The sequence below is a fragment of the Monodelphis domestica genome, chromosome 2, assembly GCF_027887165.1.
Source record: "Monodelphis domestica isolate mMonDom1 chromosome 2, mMonDom1.pri, whole genome shotgun sequence".
NCBI lineage: Eukaryota > Metazoa > Chordata > Mammalia > Didelphimorphia > Didelphidae > Monodelphis > Monodelphis domestica.
The window spans coordinates 180,914,810-180,921,146 of NC_077228.1; the positions used below are offsets into that span (position 1 = coordinate 180,914,810).

Sequence of the window (6,337 nt, forward strand, 5' to 3'; positions counted from 1 at the left end):
TTGAAATTTTTCAGTAATAGGGAAAAATCATATGGCCAATTTCTAGATGTCAGAGCAGAAAATGAAGTTGAATTTGAATACCTTTTCTCTGTAAGAGAAAACTGAACCTAAGAAGTCATTTTTCTATCCTTCTGTACCTTGAGGGGGAAAAACCCTACAAAACAATAAAATATGAATTTTTACTAAAAAAAAACAAAAAAACTGTAATTTTGCTACAGTTATGGTTCGGAATGTAAATACCTGATATGCATTATGTATTCTCATTGCTACAAATTGAGAGGTTGAGAACCGCTGCTCTAGAACCTAGGTGGACACACAGTCCAAAACCACCACCACCACCACCCCTCACAGATAGACAGACACACACACACACCCCTCCCCTCCCCACAGAGAAACTTCCCTTCTACCAGAGGAAAATGGAATGTCCTGGAACCCTGAGCATTCAGTGCTCAATGTGGACAAAGGAGGGATGGGATCACTCCCAATTGTGGATGGACCCTCCACTCAGGCTGAGCCATTGTGGGAGCCTGGGGTATCAAAAGACTGGACCAAATTAAGAGGGAGAGCCTTCCAGGAGAGAGGAGGGCTCATGTGCAAAGGGCAGGGGGAGATGCAGGGAAGGGCAGGGAGTTTGTCTTGGGTGGAGTTTGGAGAGCATGAGGGGGAGCCATGTGTAACGAGGGCTGGGCAGGGAGGCCAAGATTGTTTCTGTTGTTCCAGACATGCCAAGGAGTGCAGGTTGTAGTGGATGCTGACCTTAGCTGAGAACTCCTGGATCTTCTTGAGTCAAGCAGCAAGAAGCAGTTGGACCTGGGAGCTAGCTGGGGCTGAGGTGAGAGGAAGGCAGGGGCTCTTGCTTCCACTGGGCAGCTGTCCACATTGGGGCATCCATCAATAGGGGAGATAGACTACCCAGAAGACTAACCCAATGGTCCTGCTCTGAGTGGCAACAAGTAGTTCCCAGGAGGAGGAAGAGGATATAGGAAAGAGGAGGGTTTAGGAAGATGACCCAGAAGTCATTTCCCCCTAACATGAGGCAAAGGTTCGAGGAGGAGCTGGAGTGTGTGGTTAGGATGGGAGGAGTAAGAGTTTAGGGAGAGGGGACAGTATGTATGGGGGAGATACCACATGGTGGTCTAGCTAACCTGGAACTTCCTTTTTCCCTTCCAGCCAGAGGTAAGGCAGTCCAGCCATCCTCTACCACCCTATGGGGTCTGGTCAGTGAAGAAAAGCCCCTCAATACTCTCACAGATGCAGCCACTGCTCCCATTACCTTGCCCAGCCCCTCCTGGCCCTGGCCCCAAACTTCTCTGTCCCTCTCAGAAACCACCCAACAGGAAGACTACATAGGTATGATTTTTGCCTCTTGTTCCCCAGGTCTGACCTTGGAAGTGAATTACTGGGAAGAAATTAATATGTTTGAGGTATCCATTGCCTTTGCTCAATCTTTTTCTCTTTATTCCAACTAATTTTCCCCTTTCTTTAAAGAACATTATTCTTTATAGGCAATGACTCAACGGGGAGGGAAATGGAAGGGATACAGAAAGGATTTTTGGTAATGTAAAAGAACAAACCCCAGAGAGCAGCTACTTTTATTTGAGAAAAGAAATTAAAAGATGGAAATGACTTCAATTTCACTTTGGATATGACTGGTCTCTACTCTAACCCTAACCTCCACCACCAATGCCAACCCTACTGTTCTTTTAGAATGACTTCTTTTCTTGCTCCTTTTCCCTCTTTCTTCCCTCCCCCCACCTCCCTGTATCTCTTCTCCTCTCCATCTCCATGTTCCTTCACTTCGAGAGTTTCATTTAGAGATTTTAGTGGATTTTTACCCCTGCTTATAATACTTTGGTCTCTGATTCTAAGAGATCTGGACAAACCACTTTTAAGATGACATGGGGTATCTAGGAAATTTTTGTGGTCATGGTGCTCAAGACAGTCTAAATGATTCTTAAATTTCTTCTCCTTGACCTATTTCCCAAGATGATTACTTTGGCTTTGAGATACCTTAAGTTTGCTTTGACATTTTTCAGCCTTTTGGCTTTGTTTTGCCATTTCTCATTGGCTCATAAAATCATCAGTTTCTATTTGGCCCATTCAATGGATCCCACACTTAGGGGGCAATATATGCTCACCTGCTGGGTGCCCACCAGGTGGTGGTCAAGGTAAAATGGTCCTCCCATTCTGCCTGGCTGCCAGAAGTTTTGTGGGTGGGTGGGTGGTTCAGTCAGTCAGTCATCCTCTATCCCCCTGCAGGATCTCTTCTGTTCAGGGAGGGAGTTTTCTGGCTTCAGTGAGGCAGAGCTGCTTATCACTTTCCTGGGTGCAGCTACTAGCCCCAACCCCAGGCCCAGCTCCTTCTTATATGCCTTTGCTGTACTCTCCATCACCCCATCCGAACTTTAGCATATTCGGGTACTCATGTTGCCTCCCACCCCCCTAACCCCCCCCACCCCCCCCACCCCCCCCCACCTGATGTTGGAGATGGGAACCACTGCTTGTTATTCAGTGCCGTCCAACTTTTCATAAACCCATTTGGGGTTTTCTTGGGCAAAATGCTGAAGTGATTTGTTGTTTCCTCCTCATTTTAGAGATGAGGAAACTGGGGCCAGTGAGGCTAAGTGAATTGGCCAAGGTCACCTAACTAGCATCTGAGGCCATATTCATATATTAAATTTTTTTTTAATTTTGTTTTTGACTTTTACCTGTAATAAATCTCCACATAAGTTTTCTAAAGTTATATGATCTAAAGTATTTCCTTCCCTCTTCCCTCCCTGAGCTGGCAGGCAATTGGATCTGGCTCATACATGTATTATCACAGAAAGCATATTTTCATATTGCTCATTTTTGCAAGACAATAATCATTTGAAGCTCCTTAGGTGAGGGTGAGGGCGTACTCCGTCTAGATGTGAGGATCCAGTTGAATAATGGAGATGAGATGCTATGTGCTCAGTCCCATATGCATAGGTGTCACAGAGTTCTGCCATAGCACGGAGGCTCATTTATTATATGTTAGTGATTACATACTTCTTTGACACACAGTCAATTTTCTTCATATGTGTTTCCATGGAACTTAACAACAGATGTGTAGCCTAAGGAGATAATCAAGAAACATGGTTGCTATAATGAATGACATAAACAGGGTGATCTAGAGAACAGTTCTTCCTGACCTAAGGAAAATCATTGTTACTTTTGGTCAGCTTTTAGGATCAATCACAATTACTTAGGAGATGAATAACAAAACATTTCATAGCTAGCTAGGTACAAGGTTAGAAGGTAATTTGAGACAGGCCAGGTTTGGGGTTTTCCTCAGTTTACGAGTTCTATTGTTCTTGTGTTACTTTAAAGCACCTGGCAATATTGCCTGGCTTTTGTCTGCAGTGGAGTGTGTCTTGCAGGTGACTGATGTTCTTGGTTTGCAATGGGAATGAATGTAACTCTGTGGAGAGGGAAAGGGGGGTGGGGTTGGGGTAATGGGTAGTGATCTTTAGGTTTTAATTCTGTGAATGTAATCTTTTAGGGTTATAACCTAGGGGGGAATAAAGTGGGATATAGATTTATTCTATGAGTGTTTGCTCTTGTCATTTCTTTTGTCTGAGAGAACAATAATCATCCTTTAGTGAGGGAAGCTAGAGAGAGAGAAGTGGAGGGGGGGAGGAAGAATCAGTGGGAGCCTCATTTTCTGGGGGCTGCCTTGCAGCTTCCATTTCCCAAACTGTGACTTTGTCAGGCAGTGAGGGTATCATGGCCTCCAGCAAAACCCAAATAAAGAAAATGACAAAATCCTATTCTGTGATCTACCTTCTGATTACCCCCCCAGTTCTTTCTCTCCAGAAAAGAGGCACATAGCACTCTGTTCTCAACCCTTCAGGCAGAACTGCCCTAGGGGTACACAATTCCAAGCAATTTTGCATACAGGAAAATGGAATGAAAGAATCTGAAGGAAAAGAAAAAACAAACCTACTCTTATGACACTATATAAGGTGAGGAGAGCAGCCACTCAGCATGTGTTCTCTTCCTCTCACCCTGCCCAAAAGCAGAGAAGAACGATCATCAATGGCAGGTAGCAGCTGCTGGAAAGCAGCACCACAAGCCAGCTTCACGCTCAGAAGAGAACACTACAGCTCCTCCTCATGGTTACCTCCGTGCTACACTTTCAGCCACAATTCTCTAGTAACATACTATAGAAATGATCCCTGAAAGTATAGTCTTGGCCAGAAGCTCCAACATGGCCCCAGCACTACCAAGACCACACCCCTCACACTCATGGTCACTTGGACACACAACATTGCCTCCACACAAAGGACGCCCAGCACCCAGGCACTCCCCAACACAGCTCCAACAAGCCCTCCGACACAGAAACAGAGACTCTGCCAGCCTCATGGCCACAACTGGAAGACCCCTGCCTGAGCCCTTCAAGCCACCCTGGTCCAAATTAACATACTCCCTCCCTCCCTCCAGCCAGCCACCTTGATCAACTAACTGATAACTTCAAACACACACCCACACCTTTATCTAGCACTTCCTAAGAATCCACTCTACTGAGAAGTACAGTCTAAGACCACCACAATCAACTAATAATCAATCAATCAACATTTATTAAGTGCCTACTGTGTATCAGGCACTCTCCAGAACCTAGGTGGACACACAGTCCAAAACCACTAACACACACACACACACACACACCTCTCCCCTCCCCACAGAGAAACTTCCCTTCTACCAGAGGAAAATGGAATGTCCTGGAACCCTGAGCATTCAGTGCTCAATGTGGACAAAGGAGGGATGGGATCACTCCCAATTGTGGATGGACCCTCCACTCGGGCTGAGCCATTGTGGGAGCCTGGGGTATCAAAAGACTGGACCAAATTAAGAGGGAGAGCCTTCCAGGAGAGAGGAGGGCTCATGTGCAAAGGGCAGGGGGAGATGCAGGGAAGGGCAGGGAGTTTGTCTTGGGTGGAGTTTGGAGAGCATGAGGGGGAGCCATGTGTAACGAGGGCTGGGAAGGGAGGCCAAGATTGTTTCTGTTGTTCCAGACATGCCAAGGAGTGCAGGTTGTAGTGGATGCTGACCTTAGCTGAGAACTCCTGAATCTTCTTGAGTCAAGCAGCAAGAAGCAGTTGGACCTGGGAGCTGGGGCTGAGGTGAGAGGAAGGCAGGGGCTCTTGCTTCCACTGGGCAGCTGTCCACATTGGGGCATCCATCAATAGGGGAGATAGACTACCCAGAAGACTAACCCAATGGTCCTGCTCTAAGTGGCAACAAGCAGTTCCCAGGAGGAGGAAGAGGATATAGGAAAGAGGAGGGTTTAGGGAGATGACCCAGAAGTCATTTCCCCCCAACACCATGGCAAAGCCCTGAGGAATTATTCTGTTCCTGCCATTGTCTCTTCTAGCCAGAGATGAGGTAGTTCAGCCATCATCTACTGTCCTTTACCTCTCCATCTGACGTCACTTGAGTTTTCATTTAGAGGGTTTAATGGCTCTCCCTCCCCCCATATTTCCACTGTGGTCTCTAATTCTGAGAAATCTGGGCAAATTTCTTTTAAGATATCATGAAATAGAGTACCTAGGCTTTTTTTTTTTGTGGTCATGGTATTGAGATGCTTCTATTTCTTCCCCCTTGATTGATATTCCAAGGCGAGTTCTCAACTGTTCAATCTCACTAACGACATGCCATTTCATTCATCTCCTCCTTAAAGAATGGCTAACAAGAATAAAAAGGAAGATGCTTAAGGCCACATTTAAATGTTAGTTTAGGAACTACATCCTGATATCTTTTTTAAGAGGAAAAAATGAAACTACTTTTCCAATAGAAAGACATATAACCTCCTTTTTGCAAGATACTATAGAAATAGTTCCAGAAAGTATAGTCTTGGCCAGAAACTCCAACATGGCCCCAGCACTACCAAGACCACACCCCTCACACTCATGGTCACTTGGACACACAACATTGCCTCCACACAAAGGACACCCAGCACCCAGGCACTCCCCAACACAGCTCCACAAGCCCTCCGACCCAGAAATAAAGACACTGCCAGCCTTATGGCCATAACTGGAAGACCCCTGCCAGAGTCCTTCAAGTCACCCTGAACCAAATTAACATACTCCCTCCCTCCAGCCAGCCACCTTGATCAACTGACAACTTCAAACATACACCCAGAACTTTAACTAGCACTTCTGTAGCATCCACTCTGCACATGGCATTTGTTAGACTCTACTGAGAAGTACACTACAAAACTCACACACAGACACATACACACATTCTGGGTCTTTGAGAAACTTCACTTCCATTAGGGGAAAATGGAAAGTCATGGAACAATGAGAATTGAATGCAT

At 45.7% G+C, this 6,337-nt stretch overlaps 1 non-coding gene across 1 annotated transcript; it reads right to left on the reverse strand.

The window, feature by feature from the left end:
* Positions 1-3,998: 3,998 nt before the first annotated feature.
* LOC130457623 (small nucleolar RNA U3) lies at positions 3,999-4,215 on the reverse strand. The gene has a single exon (XR_008916924.1). It is a non-coding gene; the product is annotated as a small nucleolar RNA U3 (small nucleolar RNA).
* Positions 4,216-6,337: the final 2,122 nt, after the last annotated feature.